The sequence below is a fragment of the Macaca fascicularis genome, chromosome 8 (assembly GCF_037993035.2).
Source record: "Macaca fascicularis isolate 582-1 chromosome 8, T2T-MFA8v1.1".
NCBI lineage: Eukaryota > Metazoa > Chordata > Mammalia > Primates > Cercopithecidae > Macaca > Macaca fascicularis.
Genome location: NC_088382.1, coordinates 152,384,333 through 152,404,978, shown reverse-complemented (window position 1 = coordinate 152,404,978; position 20,646 = coordinate 152,384,333). Strand labels below are relative to the sequence as shown.

The window sequence follows — 20,646 nt, the reverse complement described above, 5'->3', positions numbered from 1 at the left end:
ATGACTCAGCTGCGGACTTCAAGTGTCCCCGGAGGCCCTGGGGCGCAGGCCCAGCGGGCTGTGGCACAACTCGGCTGTCCTGTGCCCCTTCCCTACGAGTCTGGGGAGGAAAGGCGGCCCAGAGAAGGCCGGACCAGCTCTCCCCGCCAGCCCCAGGCTCTCAAATGACAGCGGATGCCGGCGACCCGGGATGGGGTCCCAGAATTGCTGGGTTAAACAAGCTCAGGATTCAGGCCTGGGCCTGGGCTCGGGTTCCAGGGTTCTGGACCTCCCTTAAAGGAGGAGCTCCCTGAGGCGGCATCTGGCTCTGCTTGATAGTCCGAGGGACAGGGAGCTCACTACCTCTCAGGGCAGCTCCCCCAGTGCCGAGACCAGCTCAGTCTGGAAGACCCTAACCCAGCGCGCTAGAGGAATTAAAGACACACACACAGAAATATAGAGGTGTGGAGTGGGAAATCAGGGGTCCCACAGCCTTCAGACCTGAGAGCCTGCAACAGAGATTTACCCACGTATTTATTCACAGCAAGCCAGTGATAAGCACTGTTTCTATAGATTATAGATTAAAAGTATCCTTTACGGGAAACAAAGGATGGGCCAAAATAAAGAGTTGAGTTTGACTAGTTATCTGTAGCAGAAGCATGTCCTTAAGGCACAGATCGCTCATGCTGTTTTTTGTGGTTTAAGAACGCCTTTAAGCGGTTTTCCGCCCTGGGTGGGCCAGGTGTTCCTTGCCCTCATTCTGGTAAACCCACAACCTTCCAGCTTGGGCGTCATGGCCATCCCTAACATGTCACAGTGCTGCAGAGATTTTGTTTATGGCCAGTGTTGAGGCCAGTTTATGGCCAGATTTTGGAGGCCTATTCCCAACACCCCAGCATTGCTCACACTTGTCCCTGAAGTGTCACCTTGTTGTGGCTTGCCTCTGAGCCCTCTGCCCCGGGGAGGGGTGGCCGCTTGAGCTGAAAGGACTGAGGACATAGGCGTTGAGCCTGTTGGCCATTGCTCAAAGAATGCAGCCTCCTGGTCACCCAGGAGGTGACCCTGCCAACAAAAAGAGTGAAACACTGTGCAATGTTTGAAGAGATTTATATTGAGCCAAATCTTAGTGACTGTGGCCCGTGACATGGTCTCAGAAGATCCTGAGAACTTGTACCCAAAGTGGTCAGGTTACAACTGGGTTTTACAAATTTTAGGGAGACATAAGACATCAATCAGTACTTGCAGGATGGACATTGGTTTGGTCCAGAAAGGTGGGGACAACTGGAAGTGACAGAGGGACTTCTAGGTCATAGGCAGATTCAAAGATTTTCTGATTGGTCGAAAGAGTTAAGTTGGCCAGGCATGGTGGCCCATTTCTGTAATCCTTGCCATGGGGAGGCCGAGGACCATTTGAGCCCAGGAGTTAGAGACCAGCTTGGGCAACAGAGAGAGACCTCACCTCTACAAAAAAATAAATAAATAAAAAATAAAAAGAGTTATAAAGACTTAGCATTAATAGAAAGGAATGTCTAGTTAAGATAAGGGGTGTGGAGACCAATGTTTCGTCTTCAGATGAAGCCTTTAGGTAGCAGGCTTCAGAGAGAATAGATTGTAAACGTTTCTCATCAGACTGAAAGAGTCTGTTCTCTCAGTCTTAAGGGCTGTGTTGATGTTACTGCTGGTCAGCTGGGCCTGAATTCCAAAGGGAGGAGGGTACATTGAGGCATGTCTAATACTCATTTCCCATCGTGGTCTGAACTAGTGTTTCAGGTTAACTCTGGAATGCCCTTGGTCGAGAGGAGGGGTCCATTCAGTGATAGGAGGGCTTAGAATTTCATTTTTGGTTTACACTGCTATGTCCTATCCTACCAGGGGAAGGACCCACAGCTGGAGGCTTAGCCCTGGAGATACCAGTGAAGATTGTTGAATGAGAAGCCAGTTGGAGCTTCCAAGGTCTCTACCCACACTCCAGGCCTCCTCTGCTCCTGCCCCCACCCATTCATTCCCAGTTTCTGCTCTCACAGCTCCCCTCCCACCCACATGCTGTTCCCTCCTCTCCCATCTTCCCCTTCCTGGGCCCAGAGACTGGGAGAGATTCTCAGGGCTCTCCTTGCACAGGGAACCTCTCCCAGGGTGCACTGGCCTTGCTACAATCTTACACAGGGAATACATAAACAAGAAATACTTTTGTCCCTCTTGGACCCTGAAGCCAGGAGGCCAGGGCTGGGTTGGCCTCCTAACTGCTGTGTCCCAGGGCCACAGTGGTGCCAGAAACCCAGCAGTCTCAGCACCCACGAAAGCTGGAGGGACCCACACCTGTCCCATCGCTTGGTTGCATCAGTCTAATGCAATGGATTTGGGCAGCTTGGGGTGGGTCACTGGCAGTTTGCTGGGGGACTTGCAGGAGTCAAGGTCAGGTGAGGGACTTCTGGGTGCTGGACCTGGCCCTTCCTTGGCCTGGGCTTGGGGTGTCCAAGCCCGCAGAGCCGTGCAGGGGGAAGGAGCTAGGCAAGCAGGGTGGTGGTGCTCCTGGCTCCCTGGGCTCCTCAAGGATCCTCTGGATGCAGTAGTGCTGGACGTCACCTCCAGAGATAGGCCTGCAGCGTAAGTTCTGGTGGCCATCGCCTGGGTTCCAGACTCCAGGGTGCCTAGACCAGCTCAGTCAGGGAGACCCTAACCCAGCAGCGCTAGAGGAATTAAAGACACACACACAGAAATATAGAGGTGTGAAATGGGAAATCAGGGGTCTCACAGCCTTCAGAGCTGAGAGCTCCAAACAGAGGTTTACCCACGTATTTATTAACAGCAAGCCAGTCATTAGCATTGTTTCTATAGATGTTAGATTAACTAAAAGTATCCCTTATGGGAAACAAAGGGATGGGCCAAAATAAAGGGATGGATCTGGCTAGTTATCTGCAGCAGGAGCATGTCCTTAAGGCACAGATCGCTCATGCTATTGTTTGTGGCTTAAGAATGCCTTTATAGGCCAGGAGCAGTGGCTCAAGCCTGTAATTCCAGCACTTTGGGAGGCCGAGACGGGCAGATCACGAGGTCAGCAGATCGAGACCATCCTGGCTAACACGGTGAAACCCCGTCTCTACTAAAAAATACAAAAAACTGGCCGGGCATGGTGGCGGCGCCTGTAGTCCCAGCTACTCGGGAGGCTGAGGCAGGAGAATAGCTGGAACCTGGGAGGCGGAGCTTGCAGTGAGCCAAGATTGCGCCACTGCACTCCAGCCTGGGCGACAGAGCGAGACTCCGTCTCAAAAAAAAAAAAAAAAAGAATGCCTTTATGAGGTTTTTCTGCCCTGGGTGGGCCGGGTGTTCCTTGCCCTCATTCTGGTAAACCCACAACCTTCCAGTGTGGGCATTATGGCCATCACGAATATGTCGCAGTGCTGCAGAGATTTGGTTTATGGCCAGTTTGTGGCCAGATTTTGGGGGGCTGTTCCCAACATGTCCCCCTTCTTTGATTTGCAAAACAATAAAAGCAAGGGCAGCTTTGTCACAGTGAGCTACTTCTTGCAGGAGTCAGGATCCGCATCTGCAGACTGTACAAAGACAACACAGATTAAAAGCACAATCATTGAAATCACAGAGCTTCCAAGTGTTTTTATCCATTTTAATGGGTTACTAGCTGCTAATCTATCTGTGGCTCCTTCAAGCACTCCAGTTCCTGGCATTAAGGTCAGGTGTGCCTGGGATGCTTTAAATACTTGTTCTTTTAATTTTACAACATCCAAAAACAAGTTTGTAGAGTGTCCTTCTAGATGCTTTTTTATTCTTTCCCAAATTTTGATCTTATTAAGCCACAAATCCTTATGTTTAGCTCCTACAATGGGCCATATCATTTGAGGTTGAGGTGCTACTATACCACCACGGTTCAAGATAATAGAAACTCTTATTGTACTTCTTATCATTTCTACCATCTGACATTTTGTTCAGATCAGCTGAACATAGTGTGGCCGTGGCACACAGACTGAGAGGTGCAATTCAAGCTAAACATCCCCTTAGGGGACCAATTAATAATGATTCCGTGCAGCACCTCTGCCTGTTCTGCAAAGCAATCTTCCTAAACAAGTAAGTTCATTTTTTCTAACTGGGTCCAATTCTTTTTACAAATAGGTTTTTGAGAGCGGTATGCCTCAATTATAGGAGCAGAGTTGTTATGGTAAATACTGAGATCAGAAAGCATGTGTAACTGTGTCATAGAGTGATTACATCCAGGCACTATTACCAGCCAAGATTGATAAATATGCCCAATAAGTACAATTGTTCTCTGTGTCAGCCCTTGTTGAAGGAATACTCATGGCACTGGTGATCATCACTATCATAGTTACCATTGAATTACTCATTGTGACTGGCTGTCCTGCTTTCCTCAGGTTTTCCTCTGCCATCGGTGACAGCTTCTTGATCTGTCCCCAGGTGGGTGGCTGTGTGCGATGGGTGTCGCTCATGACAGTTGGGGTCCTCCTCAGTGTCAGTCTCAACATGGCTGCAACCGGGGGGTCCTCGGGATCCTCCCAGAATCTCTTCCTCAGCATCTGGCTTATGATAAGGTTTCAGGTGTCTTGATGGTATCCAAATCGGCTGCTGATTTTGGCCTGGAGAAATATAAGCATAACCTCTACCCCAAGTTATTATTTTACCTATTTCCCAACTTTTTGTTATTTGATCTCTCCACCAAATCAATTGTTCTGCTTCTGTCTTTGCAGCTGGTTTCTGTAGATGCTGTTCAGCTGCTGAAAACATCTGACCTTTGGGCAGGCTCAAAAAATTTGAAGTTAATAATGCTAGATTCAGTTGCATCTATGGTGTTCCATATTCTCTATTTCCCCCCGTCTGCTTTTGCAACTGCTGTTTTAGGGAGAGCTTCATTATTTCCACTATGGCTTGTCCTTGAGAATTGTATGGGATACCAGTAATGTGTTTAATATTCCACATAGATAAAAATGTAGTTAGAGCTTGGCTAGTGTAGCCTGTGGCATTATCTGTTTTAATAGAAGCTGGAATACCCATCACCGCAAAACACTGCAAAAGATGACGTTTTACACAGGCAGAAGGCTCTCCTGATTGGCATGTGGCCCAGACAAAGTGAGAAAAGGTGTCCACACACACACGTACATAAGCTAGTCTCCCAAATGAGGGAACATGTATGACATCCATTTGCCAAAGAGAGTTAGGTTCCAATCCTTGAGGATTAACTCCCTGTAGAAGATGAGAAATGTACCATTTGGCAAGTTGGGCATCGCTGGGTAATATTTTTAGCTTCTTTCCAGGTAATGCTGTATCTGCGTTTGAGACCAGAGGCATTAACATGGGTTAAATTATGAAAGTGTCTAGCATTAGATACTGCAGTAGCAACTAGGCGATCAGCCATTTGATTCCCTTCAGTCAAAAGTCCTGGAAGAGGTGTATGAGCCCTAATGTGAGTGATGAAAGGCTGCATTCTACGCCTAACTGCAGTTTGCAGTTGAGTAAATAAAGTCATCAGTTGTTCATCTGTATGAAATCGTAACTGAACATTTTCAATTAACTGTGTGGTATGAACCATGTATGAAGAATCAGAAATCACATTAATGGGCATATCAAAAGCAGTCAATACCTCAATTACAGCTACAAGCTCCACTTTCTGAGCTGAAGTATAGGGCATCTGAAAAACTTTACCTTTTGATCCAGAATAGAAGCTTTACAATTTCTAGACCTATCTGTGAGACAATGAAAACGCTTAGCAGGCTGCAGGTTGTTTACTGCAGGAATTGTAAATGCAAACCATTCACAGTCTTGCTCAGCTAAGGGGATAGTAAAAACAGTCTTTTAAATCTGTGACTATTAAAGGCCAATTTTTTGGAATTATAGCAGGAGAAGGCAATCCTGGCTGTAATGCTCCCATAGGTTGTATAACGGAATTGATGCCTCTTAAGTCAGTTAACATTCTCCATTTACCTGATTTTTTCTTAATTACGAAAACTGGAGAATTCCAAGGGGAACATGTTGGAGCTCTGTGCCCATTTTTTAATTGTTCAGTAACTAATTCCTCTAACGCCTCCAGTTTCTCTTTACTTAGCGGCCATTGTTCTATCCAAATTGGCTTATCTGTTAACCATTTTAAAAGTACAGGTTCTGGAGGCTTAACAATGTCTGCCATCAAAAATGATATCCTAATCTTTGGCAGGAACTTTGTCTTTCTGCTTGAAGTGGTTCTTTTAAACCTTGCAAATTTTTTTCTAGTCCCATACCAGGGACATACCCCATTTCATGCATCGTATGTTGACTTTGAGGAATACATAATTGTTCTGCAATTAGAACTTGTGCTCCCCATTGTTGTAATAAATCTCTCCCCCATAAATTTATAGGTACAGAAGTTATAATTGGTTGAATAGTCCCAGGTTGTCCATCGGGCCCTTCACAGTGCAAAGGGCTTTACCAACTCCAACTATGTTAAATTGAGCAGGTTGAATTGGCCATGCAGACGGCCAGTGCTGTAGAGAAATGATTGAAATATCTGCTCCTGTATCTACCAAACCTTTATATTTATTTCCCTGAGTAGTTATTTCACAGGTAGAACATTTTTTTTTTTTTTTTTTTTTGGAGACGGAGTCTCGCTCTGTTGCCCAGGCTGGAGTGCAGTGGCCGGATCTCAGCTCACTTCAAGCCTTGTCTCCCGGGTTTACGCCATTCTCCTGCCTCAGCCTCCCGAGGAGCTGGGACTACAGGCGCCCGCCACCTCAACCAGCTAGTTTTTTGTATTTTGTAGTAGAGACGGGATTTCACCGTGTTAGCCAGGATGGTCTCGATCTCCTGACCTCGTGATCCGCCCATCTCGGCCTCCCAAAGTGCTGGGATTACAGGCTTGAGTCACTGCACCCAGCCTCACAGGTAGAACATTTGTCAGTGATTTGATTTACCCAATAAGCTGCTTTGCCTTGTTTATTTGTGCTGCCAAATCCTCCTGTTTGTTTAATTTCACTTTTTCCCATTCCCACATATGGCACAATCAGGAGCTGTGCTATGTGCTCCCTGGCTCTGCTTTCCAGGAAGCAGAAGTAGATATAACAATTTGAATTTCCCCGTTATAATCTGAATCAATGACTCCTATATGTATTTGTACCTCTTTTAAATTTGACCTAGACCTTCCTAGAAGTAATCCGATCATCCCTGCTGGGAAGGGTCCACAGACTCCTGCCGGGACCTTTTGTGGGGGTTCCCCGGCAGAAGGCTCCCAGCTTTTGTGCAGCATAAATCTACTGCGGTGCTCCCGGCTGTGGCGGGGACAGACATCGTACAGGGCCGAGGGAATGGCCTGAGCTGGAAATGCCCCAGTTTGGAATGGGGCCGGGATGGGCCCCTCATGGCGTTTCCCAAAATCGGGTTCCCACCTTTATCAAACTTAGAGTGACACTGATTATCCCAATGTTTTCCTTTTTCACATTTTGTACATATTTCAGGCTCAGCAGTTTTCTTTTTTCCCCTACCTGGCGGCCTGACTCACTGATTTTTTCCTACATTCTTTTTTAGTATGACCATGCTTCCCACAGTTAAAACAAGCTCCGGGAAATGGAGTATTTCCTTTATCCACTCTCAGTCCTGCCATTGCCTGTGCCAACAAAGTAGCTTTATGCAGATTACCTCCAATACTGTCACAGGCCTTGATATAATCAACTAAATGTGCTTTCCCTCTGATAGGTCACAGAGCAGCCTGGCAATCAGGATTAGCATTGTTGAAAGCTAATAACTGCAACACTATATCCCGAGCAGCCGAATCTGCAATCACCTTTTTAAGAGACTCCTGTGACCCAGCTATAAAATCCACATATGGTTCTTTTGGTTCCTGTTTTATAGCACTAAAGGAAGGGTATTGTTCTCCACTTGAAGTGATTTTTTTCCCAAGCTCTAATGCACACTCCTCTAAGCTGTTCTATGGCATCATCCTGCGTGACCACTTGTGCATCTAAACCAGCCCAGCCGCCAACCCCCAAAAGTTGGTCTGCAGTTATATTAACTTGCGTTTGGGCCTGGGCATTGCGAGCAGCCTGAATGGAAACTTCATCTGCCCACCAAGCTTTAAATTGTAAGAACTGAGCAGGAGTTAGACAAGCTCGAGTAAGAGCATCCCAGTCAGTAGGAATCATCCGACTGGAAACAGCAGCATTCTTTAACAGTCCCATTACACAACGAGAACCTGGTCCATACTGATTAATAGCTTGTTTAAATTCTTTGAGTAAATTAAAAGGAAAAGGCTGAAATGTAGCTATAATATTTCCCTGCTGATCTGGGGGGTGTATTCTAACAGGGAACTGCCAAGCCTCTAAATCACCCTCTCATCTAGCTTGCTAAATTCCTGCCTGAATAGAACTAAGAGCAGTCGCTCCAGGCACTGCTCGAACAGTCACTGGGGCAACTACTTTTCTCCCAGTGTCCTCCAGAAAAGAAAGAGCTGGAGGGTCAGGTCACTCTTTTTCTTCAAAATAATAATGAGGGGTGCAGAAGGGTAGGGCTGAACCTCTCCCTCCTTTGCTGCTTTAGCTTTAGCTGGCAAATAAACCTGCTCTGTACCCTCTTCTGTTACTTCGTTATACTCTCCTTCCTCCTCATCATCAGTGTGAAAAAGCTCCAAGGCAGAATGAACCAGACCCCACACTTGTCCCATTGTTACCCTGATGCTCCCAAGCTCCCCTTCTTACTCACCACGGGCATTGCTTTAAGAGTACTCGGGTGTCCTCCAGCTTAGTTCCATGTTCTCCAACCGTCGCTCCAGCAACCCTTTGACCTGGATTCGAGCCCGCACAATGGACGCCACTTGCCAAGACCAACTCAATCAGGGAGACCCTAACCCAGTGGCACTAGAGGAATTAAAGACACACACACAGAAATATAGAGGTGTGAAGTGGGAAATCAGGAGTCTCACAACCTTCAGAGCTGAGAGCGCCAAACAGAAGTTTACCCACATATTTATTAACAGCAAGCCAGTCATTAGCATTGTTTCTATAGATATTAGATTAACTAAAAGTATCCCTTATGGGAAACGAAGGGATGGGCCGAAATAAAGGGATGGGTCTGGCTAGTTATCTGCAGCAGGAGCATGTCCTTAAGGCACAGATCGCTCATGCTATTGTTTGTGGTTTAAGAACGCCTTTAAGCGGTTTTCCGCCCTGGGTGGGCCAGGTGTTCCTTGCCCTCATTCTGGTAAACCCACAACCTTCCAGCATGGGTGTTACAGCCATCATGAACATGTCACAGTGCTGCAGGGATTTTGTTTATGGCCAGTTTATGGCCAGATTTTGGAAGGCCTGTTCCCCATACCAGGGTGAGGAGGAGCAAAGGCTCAGGGCACTGCCCAGGGGAACTCTGCAAGAGAACAGCAAGTGTGGACCCGCCCCAGCCCTCAGACTCACTTTCCTCCCACAGAGTGAGTCACACAGGTCTTCCCGGCAGCAGCTCCTCTGAAATGCTCGCAGATATTACTCTAGGGTTTGGGGATATGAGCGCTGGACTTTTCTTTTTGTTTTTTGCTTTTCTCTCATTTCTAAAGAGGAGGCAAAGTGGGAAGACAGGGAGGTGCGGGTTCCAGACCAGATGGAGCTGTGGGGCCCTGAGCGAATAGGTGACCTCTGGAGCCCAAGTGCACCAGGGCTGTGGCCTGCACTGTTGGTACAGGTGGCCCTCCCTGGCTGATCCTTGGAGAGAACCCAGTGAGACCTCCCACGTCGTTACCTTTCCTCCATTCACCTGGCCCAAAGCATTTCAACATGAGGAAATCCAGGGAACGGGGTGTGAGTGTACTGTACCTACTCTGTCCTGGACACCCCCAGCCTGCCTGATACCGATGGGCCCCAGCCCCGGAGCACACTGCCTTGTGTCTCTGAACCTAAGCCCCAGGGAGAAAGACCCCCTTCCACCAGGGGGTAGGGGCTGCTGTGTGGGCACCTGGGTGGGCTGAGTCCTGCTCAGTGAGGACAGCCACTCTTATCACTGAGGCATCTGCCTCTGCACTGCAGGCCTCCAGAGCCCCTCCCTGGCCATCCCAGCATTTTGGATCCTCTTTCCTTGCTTTTCCTTTTTTTCTCCCAGTTTTTATCACCAGGGTGACCAGGAGCAACTGGAACAGCACGTGGAACATACCATACCAAGGGTTTGATAACTGTGTGCTAAGTGGATGGAGCCAGGCAGGGCACCAGCCTCCCTCACCCATTGTCCTTGATGCTCCCCAGGGCAGGTCGGCAAGCCCAGGCCGGAAGCTTCAGGAGACACAGTGTGACCAGCAGCACTTGCCTGAGCCTTGGGCCCCAGTTACTTCACCTGAGCCCGTAGGGGTGCAGAGTTCTGTGTGGGGTTGCCAGATCTGCAGGGCCCTCCCAAGAAACAAAAGCCTAGCCCTGGACTCTGGACCTGAGCCCTGGGCCAAGGCAGATCTGTGTGCTGAGTGTGCTTGGGCACCAGATGGTGGGTGCGCATCAGGAGGCTGAGTCCAGAGCTCCCCATGGAAGCTGGGCAGGCTGGGGTTTAGAGGAGCTGTAGAAGAAGCACCTGAAGAAGCTGCCATGTTGGCAGCAGGTCCAGCAGTCAGAAAGGGATGCCCAGCTACAAATGTTGTTGGATAAGTTGACCAGGTTATTGCAACTCCAGGGGCTCTGTGCCCAGACAAAAGGAAGAGGATGCAATAAGATATAGGAAAAAGAGGGTATAATGGCAGTGTGATTAGTATTAAACGCAAGATGCAGGTTTGGTTAATATGCACTGGCAGGTGACCTGCTCCCAGCCAATATGGAGCAGATAGAGTAATGCCAACCTGTTGGGAACAGGCCCCCAAATCTGGCCATAAACTGGCCCCAAAACTGGCCATAAACAAAATGTCTGCAGCACTGTGACATGTTAGGGATGGCCATGATGCCCACGCTGAAGGTTGTGGGTTTACCGGAATGGGGGCAAGGAACACCTGGCCCACCCAGGGCGGAAAACTGCTTAAAGGCGTTCTTAAATCACAAACTATAGCATGAGCGACCTGTTTGGCCCATCCCTTTGTTTCCCATTTTAGTTAATCTGTAATCTGTAGAAACAATGCTTATCACTGGCTTGCTGTCAGTAAATATGTGGGTCAAACTCTGTTCAGGGCTCTCAGCTCTGAAGGCTGTGAGTACCCTGATTTCCCACTCCACACTCTATATTTCTGTGTGTGCATCTTTAATTCCTCTGGCGCCAGTGGGTTAGGGTCTCCACGACCGAGCTGGTCTTGGCACCAACCAATAGATTATTAAGAAACTCCTAACGATTTAACAGGAATAGAAGAGTGAGTGCATCCGATCAGTCATTTTATAAGAGGGTGTTACTTAACCACTGCTGTCTTCCAGAGGCAGCTTCCTGAACAAATACTTGAGATCCTCTACAGGTTTACAGGAGTAGACTGTTTTCTCCAAGCAGGTCTGTTGTCCATCAGGAGAAGCAAAAGTTTTTATTCTAGAGACATGGATGCAACTGGGAAGTCCTTCCAACTGTACAGCTGTTGCAGTGGCCGAGGAAACCCGGTTTGGACTCTTTCATTTCTCAGTTAACTGAGCCTCTGGGCTTCCTTCTTGCCGTGTCTAGAGCAGGACCTGGGCTAACAGGGAAATGATTTGGAACTCCATTACCTGACTGAGGTCACATCTTATTATCATATTGGAAGATTGCCTGCTGAACTTGTCCCAAGTGAATGATATATTTTTGAGCCTGATTTAAATCTTCATGTAGAAGAAAGTGGCCAGGAAGAGGCTAGCAACAAGAAGAGTGGGCTGGGCAGATTCATTCTGTCCTGGCTTCCCAGGATGGAGTGAGCAGTCCTTTCCCAGTGCCCCTCCTTCCTATAGTAGGAACATGGGTTACAGGAGCCAAGGGGCCAAGCTGCCCTCTCTGACTGCCTGATTGGCAGCTTCACCAGCCTGGCTGTCTCCTCAGCTGGTTAAAGAACTGCCTGCTGAGGCCCTTCACAGTGCATGACAGCTACCTGGGCAGGGAGCTGAACTGCCTCAAGAAGGGACAGAATCACTTTGTTATGTTTCATAGGGGAACCCCTAGCAGTCAACAATCTCCTTTTTCCACACAGCTGCATGAGCATGGAGCACTAGGAACCCATACTCAGAGGCAAGATATACATTAAGTCTTTTTCCTTCCCTGAGTTAAAGAGCCCTGACTAGGGCTCTGAGCTCTGCTTCCCTAGTGGAAGTGCTTGGGGCAAAGACTTTTGCTTCTACAATGTGGTTCAGGCCAACAGCAGCATAGCTTGCCTTCCGGACTCCATTTTCTACACAGCTGCTCTCAGATATAAACAATTCTTTGTCTGGATTTTCTAAGGGGGAGTCCTGCAGGTCCATTCGGCTAGAATAGGTCTGCTCTAAAGTCTCCACACAAGTGTGGTCCAGTGTCTCCAAAGGGCGTGAGGGAACCGGCATGGCAGGATTCAACATCTAACACACCTTTAAGGTTCAGTCGAGGGTGTCTAGCAGCAGGGCCTACTGTTCAGTCAGGCTTCCCCAGCCAGCGGGGCTCTTTTATTTCTAACACATTCAGGACCTGGTGAGGAGTGTCAGCCTGAAGGGGTTGGCCTTGTGTGAGTTAAGAGGCCTCTCTGACCAGGAGGCTGGTGGCCACCACTGCCCTAAGTCAGCTGGGCCTCCTCTGGGCTACTCAGTCCCATTGTGTGAAAAGTAACCACTGGCCATTGGATGGACTCCAATTGGAATTAGAATATCCAGGACTTGCCTGAACCTCAGATATACAGATAGGAAGAAAGGCTTCTACAAATCTGGGAGTCCTAGGGCAGAGGCCTTCCTAACTCAGATTTTAGGGTTTCATACGTTTGCTGACAGGCTTGTACCCAGCGGGATGGTTGTTTTTCTCCACACTTGAGTGGGTTTAAGTATGAGGCCAAAGTTTAGGATCTAAACTTGGCAGAAACCAGTTATCCACAGAAATCCATGCAGCTGTCTTCTACTACCAGGGACTGGTGGTGAAACGATGGCCTGCTTTCAGTCTGGGGCAAGCATCCTGGCTTCTGGGGTAAGTATGTACCCTGGGTATCAAACCTGTGTCTGGGAGATCTGGGCCTTTAAGGGGAGCCAAGAGGGTCAGTAAATGGATTCCCTTCTCTAGAGGTACTGAGACTTATATTGCATTCCACTGGAGGGAAACTGAGGCTCCCAGGTTGGATAATAAATCATGACCTATTAAAGGAAGGGAACTCTCGGCCGGGCGCGGTGGCTCAAGCCTGTAATCCCAGCACTTTGGGAGGCCGAGACGGGCGGATCACGAGGTCAGGAGATCGAGACCATCCTGGCTAACACGGTGAAACCCCGTCTCTACTAAAAAAATACAAAAAACTAGCCGGGCGAAGTGGCGGGCGCCTGTAGTCCCAGCTACTCGGGAGGCTGAGGCAGGAGAATGGCGTAAACCCGGGAGGCGGAGCTTGCAGTGAGCTGAGATCCGGCCACTGCACTCCAGCCTGGGCGACAGAGCATGACTCCGTCTCAAAAAAAAAAAAAAAAAAAAAAAAAAAAAAAAAAAAAGGAAGGGAACTCTCAAGAACAGAGGAAATAATGAGTAATAGCCTTAAATCCAATTTCACAAGTCAAAAGAAAGGCAAATCATTTTAACTTCTCCTGGCCATCTATTTCCATCACCATACAGTTGGCATTGCAGAGGTCCCACAGGTTGGGTCAGAACAAAGTAGGTGGTCCCAGTATCCAATAGTTATTCAAGTTTCCTACCTGCCACATTGAGGGTGACCTGAGGCTTTGCAGTGGTGATGCTGACAGAACTCGTCAGGACTGCAGCTGGGTGAGCACTTGGGCTCTAACCAGCACAGAGGGTGGCCTTTTCATCCAAGAGTCTAGCATCAAGAGGAGTGGGTTGGGGAGATTCATTCTGTCATGACTTCCCAGGATGGAATGAACAGTCCCTTTCCTGGTGCCCCTCCTTCTTATAATAAGAACATTGGTTGTGCCTCAGTCCTATTGCTGCTGGTTGAGGTCTGGTTGCTCCTTGTCTGGAGTGTTTCTTTTACCTAGGGTCACCTTGAGGCAGACCTGTAATTATGGCAGCCAAAATTTTTGCCTTCTTTTTCATTCTCTCATCCTTTTTTTCCTTGTCTGCCTGGTCCTTATTGTTAAAAACCTTAAAGGCCTCCACTATCCATATCACCTGAGGTGTCTTAGGGTAAGATTCCAGTTTCTGAAGCTTTCTCCAAATGTCTGGTGGAGCTTGAGTTATTAAATGCATGGTAGTTGTATGTTCATTTTTATAAGAAACTGTCAAACTGTTTTCCGTAGTGGCTGTACCATTTTAAATTTTCACCAGCTGTGTATGAGTGATCCAGTTACTCTACACCCTTTTCAGGATTTGGTGTTGTCACTATTTTTTATTCTAGCCATTCTCATAGGTATGTGGTGATATCTCATTGTGGCTTAAATTTGCATTTTATAAAGGATAAGGATGTTGATTAGTTTTTAATCTGCTTATTTGCCACCCATATCTGCTTGCTGACAAAATGTCTGTTTATATGCTTCGTCCATGTTCTCATTGATTTTTTTTTTTTTTTTTTTTTTTTTTTTACTGTTGAGTTTTAAGAGTTCTTTATATATTTTAGATAAAACTCTTCTTTGTCAGATTGTGGCTTGTAAATATTTTCTCCTAGTCTATGGCTTGTCTTTTCATCCTAATAACAGAGTCAATAGCAAAGCAAAGGTCTTAATGTTGGTGAGGTCCAGTTTATCAATTGCTCCTTCTATGGATTCAGCTTTTGGTGTCAAATTTAAGAACTTTTTACCTAGCCCTAGATGGTATCTTTTTATGATTTTTAGTCTAGAGATGTCATCTTTTTATTCATGATATTGATAATTTGTGCCTTCTTAGTCATGATCAGTCTTTCTAAGTATTTATAAGTTTCATTAGTTTTTTTTTCAAATAAGCAACCTTTTATTTTGAGTTTTGGTGAATTTTCTATTAGTTTGAATTTCTTCTTTCTGTGGATATATTTGCTATTCTTTTTCTAATTTCTTGAAGTAGATACTCAGATCTCTGTCTTTCCGACTTTTTCCCATTAATAGATGATTTTAGATCACAAGTTTCTCTTAAGCATATCTTTGTCACTATGTCACAAGTAATAATAGGTCATACAATAGTATAATTCTTTTTTTGAGAAACAGTGTAATTTTTTTGAACACTGTGTCATGCAGGTTGGAGTGCAGTGGCATGACCATGGCTCACTGCAGCCTTGACCTTCCAGGCTCAGGTGATCCTCCCACCTCCACCTCCATAGCAGCTGGGACTACAGGTGTGCACTACCACACCTCACCAGTTTTTAAAATTTTTGGTAGAGATGGGTTCTCACTATGTTGCCCAGGCTGCTAACTCATGGGCTCAAGCAACCTTCCCACTTCACCCTCCCAAAGTGCTGGAATTACTGGCATGAGTCACTCGCTGTACCTTGCTTCAGTATAATTTAATACAAATACTTTCCAACTTCCTTTGTGACTGTCTTCTGAGACTTAGAATATTCATAAATTTATTTCTTATCTTCCAAAGCTTTGGGGATATTTTATTTTTTGATATCAGTTTTTTATTTAATTGCATTATGGCCAGAAACATGCCACATGATTTCAAGTCATTGATGTTGTTGAGATTTGCTTTATCCCCAGCATATGGACAAAAATTTGATGAACGTTCCATGTACACTTGAAAAAACTGTGACTTTTCAGTTGTTTGGTGCAGTGCCCTGTATATGTTAGTGGGCCAAGGTTGTTAATGATGTTCAAATATTGCATATCTTTATTAATTTGCTGGATTGTTCTGTCACACACTGAAATAAGTATGTTGAAATTTACCATTTCATCTTTTATTTCTATTAATGTTTGCTTTATATATTTTGAGGCTATGTTAATAGATGCATACACATTTAGAATTATTGTATCCATCTGTTGGATTTACCCTTTTGCAATTATGAAAAGACCTCCATTATAGTAATGTTTCTTGTATCAACATCACTTTTGTCTGACAGTAGAAACTCTACCAGATTCTTTTACTTAGTGTTTGCCTGGTGTTGACTCAGTTTACCTAAGTTGACTCACCTCCACACCGCCATCCCCACTCCACCTCTGTGGCTGGCCCTAGCTCCGCAAACCCATTTCTGCTGGGCCAGCTGGTGCTGTGCTGAATTCTCCCACTAGGGGCACCAGAGAAAGCGTGCAAGGCTTGGGGAAGATGGGGGATGTGCTCCTTTCAGTTTGCTTCCGGTTTCTTTCCCAGGCTTCCAGTCTACGTGCCACTGGGGCCACGTGTCTTCTGGACGCTGCTGGTTCACCTGACAGGGGCACTTCCCCACCTAGCTGCTAAAACTGGACTGCAGGTTCCCGACTCTGCAGAACCAGCTTCATCTCCCAGCTAGATACCTCAAACCACTGCCAGGGATGCCTCATTTCGGGGGTCTAGGTTTCAGGTCACAGGCCCTTCCGGCTCAGACCCTGGCAGCAGCTGCCCTCCCTCTACAGATGCCAGATCCCAGTGTGGCAGCTGCCCTGGGGTGCCTGGGGAGTGCCTCAGTTTCATGAATTCCAGCTTATCAGTTTTATTAATTCTCCCCTTTGTACCCCAGACTGAGTGGTGGTAGCTGCCTTGTGTGGTTGCTGTTTCTCTGTTATGTGGGCTGGCAAACCAAAACCTGAGACCACAGCCAGCTGCAATCCTGTGTTTGTACAACCTGTGAGCTAAGAATGTTATTTATTAAGTAGAATATTAATAAATAAATAATAATACTGAGTGTGATTTTTTTTTTTTTTTTACTTAAAGCATCTTCCATAGGTATATATGAAATTAAAATACATTTTATTGGGACACAACTGTTTTAATTCATTTTCATATTTATTACCTCTTAGCACAATGCTTGAGCCTTGGAATACTTTTAACTCCTTTCATTCCTCTGTCACCTGTGTTACTGTGGTGCATACAATTATTCACACTACTTATATTCATTATATTAAATCTGCTGTATAATTTTTTACTTCTATGTATTATATTCCTAAAGGCCTTGTTATTATTGTCTTATCCAATAGATTTTCATTTATATTAACTAATATTCTTTCCATTGCTTATGTTTGAGATAATTTTTCATACACCGTTTGGATTCCTTTAGTGTGGTCTGATGGTGATAAATTCTATGAGGGTGTGTTTCTTTTACTTTGTCTTTACTTTTGCATTTTGAAGGGTATTTTGTTTTGTAGAACACTCTAGAATTAGCAGTGATTTTCTTCCAGCAGTTTCACAATGTCCTTCCATTGTCTTCTCTCATTGCTTACTTTATCTTTTTGGAATTCAGGTATTGGTCTTATTGTTGCTCCTTTAAGTATTGTGGCTGTTTGCTCTGGCTACTTTTAAGACTTTCTCTTTATTCTTGGGTTTCAGAAGTTTTGCAATGATGTATCCAGGTATGATTTTTCCTTGTATCAATTCAGCTTCAGTTTCTTTGAGTTTCTCAAATCTGTGGCTATTTTCTATCAGTTTTCAAAAATGATCTCCTATATCTTCAAATATTGTGTCTGTCCCTTTCTCTTAGTGGATCCATGGTCTATCAGTTAGCTACTGCTGCATAATTAGCCACCCCAAAGTCCACCGATGTGAGACATCCATTTTCATATCATCACTCATGGATCTATGGGTAGGCCCAGCTCAGCTGGGTAGCTCTGCTTCTCACTACAGATCGTGAGTCTACTGGGATGGTTCTACAACACACGTCTCCCATCCTCCTGGTACAAGTGGTCTAGCTGAAGCATTTTCTTCTCAGGACGATGGTGGGGGCATGAGAGAAATCCCAATCACACAAGCTCATCTCATGTCTTTGCTTGTGTCACTTCTGCTGATTATCATTGCCTGAAGCAAGTCATGTGACAACGTCCAATGTGAATATCAGGGAACTAAACCGAGTCTTTGGCTGGAGGAACTACAAAGTTACATGGCAGAGGGTACTGTATAGCAGAGGTCCCCAACTCCACAGTCCGTGGCCTATGAGGAGCTGGGCCACATAGCAGGAAGTGAGTGGCAGGTGAACAAGGATTCCAGCCTGAGGTCCGCCTCCTGTCAGATGAGCAGTGGCATCAGATTCTCATAGGAGCACAAACCCTATTGTAAACTGTGCATGTGAGGGATCTGGGTTGCATGCTCCTTATGAGATTCTGATGATCTGAGGGGGAACAGTTTCATCCCGAAACCATCCTTCTGCCTCATCCATGGAAAAATTGTCTTCCATGAAACTGGCCCCTGGTACCAAAAAGGTTGGGGACTGCTGTTGTATAGCGTAGGGTGAAGAAACAGAGTCAATAATTACATTGACTTATATACAACTATGCCAGACCTTTTCTCCATGTCCCAGGTATCAAGGCTTTTTCTGTATTCTCCATTCTTTTTTTAAATTTTGTGATCTTCAGTCTGATGGTTCCTACCCACCATTCTAGTTTACTCTTCCTTTCTCTGATTGTCTAATATGCTATTAAATTCACCTCTTGGGCCTTTCTATCATACTCTTGATTTCTATTTCATTAACTTCTACCACTTTGTTATTTTCTTAATACCTACTTTCTGACTTTTAAAATGGAATTTTTTGTTGTTTGCTTTTGAAGTAGGGTCTCACTTTGTTGCCCAGCTGGAGTGCAGTGGCACGATCACGGCTTGCTGCAGCCTTGACCTCCTGGGCTCACGGCATCCTCCCATTTCAGCCTCCTGAATAGCTGGGACTACAGGTGTGCACCATCATGCCCATCTACGTTTCGTATTTTTTGTAGAGATGGGGTCTCACTTCGTTGCCTGGATTGGTCTCAAACTCCTGGGCTCAAGCGATTCGCCAGACTTGGCCTCTCAAAGTGCTAGGATTACAGGGGTGAGCTCACACGCTTGGCAAAATCGAATGTTTAATGTATTAATTTTCCAATTTTCTTCTCTCCTATTATAAACATTTAAATTTCTAACTGATTTATAAATTTATCCTTGAGTACTGCTTTAGCTTTATCCTGAAGGTTTTTTTTTTTTTTTTTTTTTCCATTTCTGTATAGATTTTTAACTGTTCAATTTAAAGTATTTTAAAATTTTCAGTTTGGTTCCCCCCTCCAGTTGTTTTAGAGACAGGGTCTTGCTCTGTTGCCCAGGCTGGAGTGTAGCGGCCCAATCATACCTCACTGTAACTTGAACTCCTGGGCTCAATCAACCCTTCTGCCTCAGCCTCCCAAACAGCTAGTACCATAGGCATACAACACCACACCCAGCTATCTTAAAATTTTTGTAGGGATGGGGTATTGTCATCTTGCCCTTGCTGGTCTCAAACTCCTTGGCTCAAGCAATACTCCTAACTCAGCCCCTCAAAGCTCTGGGTGATTCTCCATCTTTGAGAAGAAGGCCTGATCTGTAATTGTTGGGTGCAAGGTCCCACATATGTATATTCAATCAGTCTTGTCAATTATCTTGTTCAATGTTTTCACTATACTTTGTATTCTAGATCTATCAATTATTGGGCAATGTGTGTTAAAATATTTCATTATATTGTCGATTTTGTCAAATTTTCCCCTTATTTACAACATCTTTTACTTCCTTATATTGAAGCACCTCTGGAAAACATATAATTTTAAATTGTTAACATATTTTTATAGTGACTTGAATATTTTGTCATTTATGTCTATTAATATTTTTCCTGGAGGTCTATTTATCTCATATGAATAGTGTAAGTCCACTATATCTTCTGTCATTTTTTGTGTGATTAACTTTTCTGTGGTCTTATGTTTTGGGTGTATCTTTTTATGGATGAAAACAAAAAATCAGTATAATAATTAGCTTTGAACTGGTGATTTTTTTGTTTTCTTTTTTGAGACGAGGTCTGATTGTTGCCCAGGCTTGAATGCAGTGGTGTGACTGTGGCTCCCTGCAGCCTAAAACTCCCAGGCTCAACCCGTCCTCCCACGTCAGCCTCCCAAGTAGCTGGGACTACAGGTACACACCACCATGCCTGGTTAACTTTTGTTTTTGTTTTTTTTTTTTATTGTAGGGACGAGGCTTTGCCATGTTGCCCAGGCTAGAACTGGTGATTTTATTTGTTGTCATTACTGAGGCATAAGGATATATTTCTATCATCTTGTTTAGTTCTTTTTCTTTTATGCTTTTCACCATTCAATATTGATCTCTTATTTTTCTATACATACATAGAAGTTTAAAACTCGATTTCCATCATTTTGCATTTTGGAATTTACTCTTTATGTTTAATTTTCTTTCTTTTTTTTTTATTTTTTCCCCCTTTTGAGACAGAGTCTCGCTCTGTCACCCAGGCTGGAGTGCAGTGGCGCGATCTTAGCTCATGGCAACCTGTGCCTCCTGGGTTCAAGCGATTCTCCTGCCTCAGCCTCTCAAGTAGCTGGCACTACAGGCATGTGCCACCATGCCCGGCTAGTTTTTTTGTATTTTTAGTAGAGACAGGGTTTCATTGTGTTAGCCAGGATGGTCTCGATCTCCTGACCTCGTGATCCACCCACCTGGGCCTCCCAAAGTGCTGGGATTACAGGCGTGAGCCACCATGCCTGGCCAAATTTTTTCCACATATCTGAACCTCCTTATGAACTCTGCAAAAACTACAGAACAACTCTATCACCTCCCTCTTTCCTTTTATGC

At 45.4% G+C, this 20,646-nt stretch overlaps 1 long non-coding RNA gene across 1 annotated transcript; it reads right to left on the bottom strand.

Annotated features, from left to right (window-relative positions):
* Positions 1 to 2,758: 2,758 nt before the first annotated feature.
* LOC141407467 (uncharacterized) lies at positions 2,759 to 4,584 on the bottom strand. Its single transcript, XR_012416677.1, has 2 exons — positions 4,320 to 4,584; positions 2,759 to 3,530 (listed from the first exon to the last, which is right to left on the bottom strand). It is a non-coding gene; the product is annotated as an uncharacterized lncRNA (long non-coding RNA).
* Between the last annotated feature and the right edge of the window lie 16,062 nt (positions 4,585 to 20,646).